General features: G+C 40.9%; 1 pseudogene; it reads right to left on the bottom strand.

Annotated features, from left to right (window-relative positions):
- Window positions 1-7362: 7362 nt before the first annotated feature.
- Window positions 7363-8559, bottom strand: LOC103634032 (uncharacterized; annotated as a pseudogene).
- Window positions 8560-8815: the final 256 nt, after the last annotated feature.

Here is an 8815-nt window from a genome sequence, read left to right on the forward strand (position 1 = left end):
CAACTATTGAATGAAGCTGCAGAGATAGTGCTTAAAGAGGATTGAATGCTATTGTAGAAACATTTGAAACGTAAAATGTGTAATATATTGTAACTTTAAATGTAATATATAATCTATTTATAGTTTAATTCTTTACGATGCATGAAACTTTGCATACATACCATTTTTTGAGCCTTCGGCGAAAAAACACCTTCCCTTCTTTTCATGCTTCGTGAAGAAAATCCTTTCTATATCACAAGAATTTGCTTACTTCTCTGATGAAAAATGTCCAAGCTTCGTGAAATATTTTCCGAAGCTATAAAAAAGTTTTGTGTTGCGTTTCTGATGAGGCTACACTTCATCTCAATTTGTCTTGTGCCTTAGCACGATTTTTCTCTTTTCCAAAATATTTCCTGAAGACCAACACCGTATCTCCTTCTTGTTCCACATGCAATATGCTGTATGATGCTTATGTTATGCAGAATGATGTGATGATGTTATGTTATGCAAAATGATATTTGTGCCGTAGATACATATCCCTGTAATAGAGCATACACACTTTTTATCCCAGCGTTGACTTTTTGCTGTAAGCCTGCCTTAGGAGCTTCTTCGCCTTTTACTTTCAGCGGAATCAGCGTTTATTTTTCGCTATAAGCCTCCCTTAGGAGCTTCTTCGCCTTTTACTTTCAGCGGAATCAGCGTTTATTTCTCGCTGTAAGCCTCCCTTAGGAGCTTCTTCGCCTTTTACTTTCAACGGAATCAGCGTTTATTTTTCGCTGTAATTTTAGAAAACTTACTCTGCGTTCCCTTAGGAGCGACTTTTTACTGTTTCGAGGAATTTGTACTATGCCTGTTAGGACAAATGTTTGATAATACAAAGGTCCTTCATGCCACCATAAATTTGTATGCTTCGGCAAATCAAACCTATGAGAAAGACATATTTTTATTATGGTAATAGACGAAAATGTTACAAGAAATCGAAAAACGACAAAAGACACTTAAACTCCTCATAATTGTTTCTTATTAACAAAAAGGTAATACTGAATGTAAGAATGCGAAAGAACTGCTGTTGAAGTAGGATATTCATCAATAAATGTGCTTCGACTCTGGCACAGTGCTGTTGACTGTGCGAGCTTCGGACTCTTCTCTGAAATCCCTCTGAAGGTGAGTGTGCTGACTCCCTTCTGGCTGCTGTCCTCGCTGCGTCGGCGGCGGTGGTGGTGGATGCTGCCAAGATGCTTGGGGTTGGCTTGCCGAAGCGACAGAAGCTGCGGGGTGATTGCCTACATATTCTGGAATATAGGGCGAGTGATACGAAGCAGTATGCCTGACCTGCTTCGGCTGACTTTGTTGCGCAGCTGCTTCTGCTATCTCCTTCTGTTTCTGGATGGTAACATGACACATCCTGGTGGTATGGCCCTTATCTTCACCACAGAATAGACAATAAATTTTTCTTGGCTGATCTCCAAACCTTCCCCCAAAGCCCCTAGCGCCTCTGCCTCTTGGCGCTGGCGACCGAAAAGAACTTTGCTGCTGGCCCGAAGCTTGTGAAGAATATTGTGGCCTTTGCTGCTGACTCCCTCGATCATCAGTTTGAGCAGAGTTATGGATTGACCTAACGTGCCTCGGGTGAAATCTTCCTCCGAAGCCCCTGGCCATTTCAGAGAACCTGAATGCTTCCTCCCTTCTTTGGCGGAAATCATTGTCAGCTCGAATGTATTCGTCCATCTTTTGGAGCAGCTTCTCCAACGTTTGTGGTGGCTTCCTGGCAAAGTACTGCGCTGAAGGTCCCGGCCGAAGCCCCTTAATCATGGCCTCAATGACAATTTCATTGGGCACTGTTGGCGCTTGTGCCCTTAGACGTAGAAACCTTCGGACGTACGCCTGGAGGTATTCTTCGTGGTCCTGAGTACACTGAAATAAAGCTTGAGCAGTGACTGGCTTCGTCTGAAACCCTTGGAAGCTAGTTATCAGCATATCCTTTAATTTCTGCCAAGAAGTGATTGTCCCTGGCCGAAGAGAAGAGTACCAAGTCTGAGCAACGCTCTTGACGGCCATGACAAAAGATTTTGCCATGACTGCCGTATTGCTACCATACGAAGATATGGTTGCTTCATAGCTCATCAGGAATTGCTTCGGGTCTGTATGACCGTCATACATGGGGAGCTGGGGTGGCTTGTAAGACTGTTGTCATGGTGTAGCCTACAATTCTGTTGAGAGAGGAGAAGCATCATCAAAAGCAAAGTTTCCATGATGGAAATCTTCATACCAGTCATCCTCATTGTGGAAGCCTTCCTGATGAAGCTCTCTGCGTGGAGGCCTTCGGCTCTGATCATCTTGAACAAGATGACGAACCTCTTCAAAAGCTTCGTCTATCTGTCTTTGAAGATCAGCTAGACGAGCCATCTTCTCCTTCTTGCGTTGCACCTGTTGCTGAAGGATCTCCAGGTTTTGGATCTCCTGATCTAGGTCATCCTCCGGAGGTGTTGGACTAACAGCCTTCCTTTTCTGGCTTCGGGCCTCTCTAAGAGAAAGGACATCCTGATTGGGATCCAGCGGCTGTAAAGTACCAGCCCCTGTCGCTGAAGCTTTTTTCGGCGGCATGACGAAGGTGATGCTTGCCGAAAATGTTCAAGACTCAAAAAATGGAAGTGAGTTCACCGGAGGTGGACGCCAATGTTGGGGACTTGTTCTCAAATACTATGAATCAAGAACAAGGCAACACAAAATGTTAAATATCAAAAAACCCTTTGTCTTTCAAATCATTATTTCCTTTCGGACATAATGAATTTAGGACGAAGGTCATGAAGGTCATACCTTCATGATCATGATAAAAAATGGAAAACATTTAAACAAAATATAGAAAGTGACACAATTATTGTAAACATTATTATTAATCTATTTCTTATTTTTTATTACTTATTTGAACAAGAATAAATTACAAGTATACCTTCGGTTCGAAGGAAAAGAATACAGGCGTGACGCAAAAGTGAATGCCTAGTCAGCGTGAACAGTACGGGGATACTGTTCACCTATTTATAGGCACGGGTCGCAGCCCATGCAAAATTACATTAATGCCCTTTACATTTATCAATAACTCTATGATAATTCTTCGAGGTCTAATCTGGTTTTTCATCTTTAAGTCGGTTTCCTTTTCCGCCACTATCCCGAAGCTCTTCTACACACAGCTTCGGCTCTGCGCCAACCTTCGTGTTCTTTGTGCTTCTTCATGCCGTGGCTCTGATCCGAATCCGAAGATACCTGTTAATGTACTTTACTCCAGAAACATTGTTAAATCATGTTTTTGAGGACCTTCGGAAGCCGAAGGCCCCCAACAGAGTTCTTCTTCGGGTGACCCTGTCCTTTTGATCCAGGACTCGAATGGGATGTTCTGAATATGTTAAGTCTGGTTCCAAGGTAACATCCATCACATCAATGGTTCGATCTGGAACCCGAAGACACTTATTCAATTGGGATACATGGAACACATTATGCACTACGGACAATGTTTCTGGTAGTTGGAGTTGGTATGCCACTGGTTCACATCTTTCAAGAATAGGAAACAGACCAATGTACTGGGGTGCAAGCTTTCCTTTTACACCGAAACGGGTTACACCCTTCATTGGTGATACTTTTAGGTACACATAATCTTTGACTTGAAAGTACAAGGGTTGGCGTCTTTGTCTGCATAACTCTTTTGTCAAGCTTGTGCCTTCTTCAAGTTATGTATGATTCGTAGAACCTTTAGTTCCATCTCTTTCACCATATCAGGCCTGAAAAACTACCTTTCTCCCGGTTCAGACCAATTCAAGGGGGTACGGCACTGTCGTCCATACAAAGCTTCAAATGGTGCCATCTTAATACTTTCTTGATAACTATTGTTATACGAAAATTCTGCCAATGGTAAACATTCATCCCATTTTTGTGGAAATTCTAGAATGCATGCCTGCAACATGTCTTCAAGTCTTTGATTTACTCTCTCAGTCTGCCCACTTGTTTGGGGATGATAGGCCAAACTGTGGAGCAACTTAGTACCCAGGGACTTATGTAGTTCTTCCCAAAACTTGGATACAAATTGTGGTCCGTGATCCAACACTATTGTCTTTGGAACTCTGTACAGACTAAGAATACGAGCAATATATAACTGGGCTTAGATAGCAACTGGGTGATCTGTCTTGACGGGCAGAAAATGGGATATCTTGGTAAGCCGATCAATTATAACCCAAATAGAATCAAATCCTTTTGTTGTCCTGGGTAATCCCACAATGAAGTCCATGCTAATGTCCTCCCATTTCCAAGTTGGGATGGGCAAAGATTGGAGTGGACCAGCAGTCTTCATATGTATTGCTTTGACACGTCTACAGGTGTCACATCTCGCCACATAGCGTGCAATTTTGATCTTCATTTTTTTCCACCAATAATGTTGCTTTAAATCTTGATACATCTTAGTGCTTCCGGGATGAATGGAATATCAACTAAGATGAGCTTCGTCCAATATTTGTTGGCGGACTTCATCATCCTTAGGCACAACTATGCGGTTATTAGACCATACTATGCCTTGATTATCCTTTCTGAAATAATTTGCTTTGCCGGCTTCTATTTTCTCATGAATATGTTTCATACCCTTATCACTTCTTTGGGCATCAATAATCTTTTGCATAAGAATTGACTCAAGCTTCAATTGTTTCAAGGTTCCATGTTGTATCATCCCCAGGTTTAATTTCTCCATTTCTTGACATAATGTGGTGTCCAGAGTCCTTACTGTAAGACAATAGCAAAAAGCCTTGCGACTTAGTGCATCTGCCACCACATTGGCCTTTCCTGGGTGATAATGGATTTCTAATTCATAATCCTTAATCAGCTCAATCCATCTTCTCTGCCTCATGTAAAAATATACATGGCAGATATTTCCAAGCAGATAATGATGCCATATTTTAAGGGCATGAACCACAGCAGCTAATTTCAAGTCATGAGTTGGATAATGCTCCTCATGCCGGCGCAACTGTCTTGAAGCATATGCTATAACTCGGCCCTCCTGCATTAAGACACATCCGAGACCACTGCCTGATGCGTCACAGTACACATCAAAAGGCTTTTCAATGTCCGGTTGAGCCAATACCGGAGAAGTGGTCAACAATACCTTCAGCTGCTCGAAGGCTTCGTTGCATCTTGAGGACCAGTTGAATTTTGTGTCATTTTTCAACAAACTTGTGATTGGTTTCACAATCTTGGAGAAATCTGGAATAAATCTGCGGTAATAGCTAGGCAGCCCAAGGAAACTTCGAACTTGATGTACAGTGGTTGGTGGTTTCCATTCTAGAATATCCTTGACCTTGCTGGGCTCAACCACAATCCCATTTGCAGACAATACATGTCCCAAAAATTGGATTTCCTCCAACCAGAACACACATTTGTTGAATTTAGCATATAATTGGTGTTCCCTTAAGCGCGTTAATACGATCTGTAAATGTTTAGCATGCTCCTCTTCATTCTTGGAATAGATCAAGATATCATCAATGAAGACCACCACAAATTTATCCAATTCGGGCATAAACACCGAGTTCATTAGATATGTGAAGTGGGTAGGAGCATTTGTCAATCCGAAGGACATAACCAAATATTCAAATAAACCATACCGTGTAGTAAATGCGGTCTTGGGTATATCTTCGGGTCGAATATAGATCTGATAATAGCCCGATCTGAGGTCAATCTTGGAGAATACCCGAGCTCCGGTAAGTTGATCGAATAAGATATCGATCTGGGGAAGAGGGTACTTGTTCTTGATAGTGACCTCATTAAGGGGTCTGTAGTCCACACACATTCGAAGTGTTTGATCCTTCTTCTTGACAAAGGTTGCGGGACATCCCCACGATGATGAACTGGGCCAAATGAATCCCTTCTCAAGCAAGTCTTGTAATTGAGCCTTGAAATAGGAGCTGTACCGGGCTTCAGTTTGATCACAAACTCTACATCCCTTTCTGGAGGTAATCTAGGCAGATCTTCAGGAAATACATCCGGAAATTCACATACTACCGGAATATCCTGGATTTCTAGTATGATAGCTTCATAGACCCGTCCAAATGGTTTGGCTGGGACAACTATAGGGATGGACAAGAGAACCTCTTCATGGCCATGGCTCAACTTGATAGTCCTTAAGTCGGTGTTGAGGATAGCTTTATGCTGGGCTAACCAATTCATGTCTAGAATTACATCTATATCTTGGCCTTTCAAAACAATCATATTGGTGGGAAAATCCCGTTCAGCCAATGTTACTGGCACATGGAAGGCTACTTCCTTAGGCCTTATTCGGCACAATAGAATTTAATACACACTCGGATCCAATACACAACCGGATTAAGTGAATCCATCCCATATCATTTAAACCATGTGTGTTTCAGTTACAACTAGGATTCAATACGTGACTCATTTTTTACTGTTCGCTTACACCACATGGATACATTCATTGATCCAATCAGAAGCTGCTGTAACTAAAACACATTTCACAATACAAGAGGTTTTTAACTGAAACACATTTCAAGTTTGCATGCAACAAACTGGAATCATAACATAACTGGTTGGATCAAAATCAGAAGTTGTGTTGAACACATCTAATAAACCAAAATGTGGCCACGTATTCAAACTTTAAGCATCAAAATCAGAAGATGGTCACTGTTGGATCAATTCATTTGTCTCTTATTACATTAGAGTAGAATGCTTGTATTTAGATTAAAAAACAAACCAAAGGGAGAGGGTTAATTTTTCATTCAAATATCATAACATAACTGGTTGTCCAACAAGCAATTCGGACGAGTCCACCTGCAAGTAAATGTAAGCGTTAAACACTAGAATTTCTCATGAACAAATTAATATTTCATATCAAACATAAATCTGCTAGACTAGATTCCCAAGAGTAAATGTAAGCGTTAAACATCAAATTAATAGTGCATGAATTGATGCTACCCTTTAGTACATGCATTAGCGATTTAATTGACAGTCCCTACGTCAATGTGAAGTATGCCTGTAATTAGACAAGCAGTAGCTACTCTGCAATTTCCTACTCCTAAAAAGCCAGTCATCTTTGACATGATTAAACAAAAGGAGACAAAGATGAACGGTTATGCACTTATTGATCAACTACCAGCAGAATTAGTGTTTCATGAACTAAAACCATACATAATACTGAACTAGGAGGAATCTAGACAGTTGGTTTTTGAATTAAAAGAGAAATGCACAACACGAATAAACAGCTAATGTACTTCTCTCTTGAATACATGCTAGCAGCAATTATAGTCTAATTATGAACAGATAACCTGCATCTAGATAAAACTGAAATGTTCAAGCATCTAGTTGGAAGAGAAGAAGGAAAGGAAGAGAGCATACCAGCTAAGCCATCTCGTTTCTCAGCCAAATCAGTGCAGACTCGGCATCATCATCGCATGCACTCAAGAAAATTTGCCTGTTGTCAAGGTCCTTGAAGTCATTGTAGGCTTTCGCTTTTTCCTCCTTTGTAACTTCCATTGTACCAATAATGGATATGCACTTCTTGATTGAGAAGTCTGCAGCTTGACTCACTTCCTTTTCCTCCCTCTCTTTTGCTAGTTGTGTGGCTTCCTCCTCAGCTTGCTTCATTATCATGTCAATGTATCTTCCCATTATTCCTTCTAGGTTATCGCCCTTTTATGCCTCTTTGTCCTTGTTTCTTCATTGTTCCCTCTTGTAGCAGTAGTCCTTCTCTGCGGCACTGGATCATGCCTTTCACCTGTTGCATCTCCTGCCTCAACAACACGAACATCATCTTCTTCATGTGCCGGCAAGGTTTCTTCCACTTCATCTTGTTCATGTTCTATGTTGAGAAACTCATCTCTATTTCCTACTTGAGTAAGATCTGGAAGCTGGGTGGAGGTGTAGTTGTAGGTCCCTTCAGCTGTTTGCCCTGCACAATGAAGTTTTACTTAAAAAAGGGTAGACAACATAACATATTGGAAAGCATGCACATTGTAATGAGACTAACCATCATAAAGCTCCCCCAAGGCCTCATATAGAGGAAAAGACTTGTTGCGGAACTTTTTAGCCTTAGGATGAGAAGTCAGTATATTTTTCCATAAAGTTGGGTCAGCCGTAATCCTCCCTATCTTCTCATCAAAATGAGCTCCACTTTGATTTTTTGCATCCTTTAGCAACCTATAGTCCCTTTTCAGCTCTCTTTCCTTATCTTGTATTTGTGTCTTTGTGAAATAGACATATTGTTCCCTCTGATGAAATTCCTTAACAATTTTGTTCCATGCTTCTGTTGTCCATCCATTTTGACCCCAATAATCAGCTGTTTTGTGCTCATGCAAGAGGTCCACAAGAGTCTTCTCTAGAGTTGAGTTCCAAGCGGCTATTAATTTCTCTACACAAGACAAGGAAGAAACACAAGTTGCAGAATTCCAAGAGGCTCTTAATTTCTCTTGATTTGTCTACTTGCATACCTTTTGGAGAACCTCCATGCTTTCTTGGATCACCAGCTTTAGGAGAAGGCTTCTTTGTTGCACTTTTTGATAAGAGCATGTTGATTCTTGGAGAACCCCTTCCAAACATGGCTACACAGATAAGTTGCATAAGTTTGATAATCAGAAAAACATGAACTTAAATTGTGTAACTTATGCTTCCTAATACAAGGAATAAAATTAAAAGAACAACAATGAGTGGGGAACATGTTTTCTTTATTAGAAAGCAACATTAAACAAAGATAGTTTCTACGAATGATAATCAATCCACATTTCTTGTGCCACTAATTTCTACGAATGATAACCATTCAACAATCAACACATGTGCCACTAATTTCTATGTTGTT

This window comes from Zea mays, chromosome 7, assembly GCF_902167145.1.
Source record: "Zea mays cultivar B73 chromosome 7, Zm-B73-REFERENCE-NAM-5.0, whole genome shotgun sequence".
In the NCBI taxonomy this organism is placed as follows: domain Eukaryota; kingdom Viridiplantae; phylum Streptophyta; class Magnoliopsida; order Poales; family Poaceae; genus Zea; species Zea mays.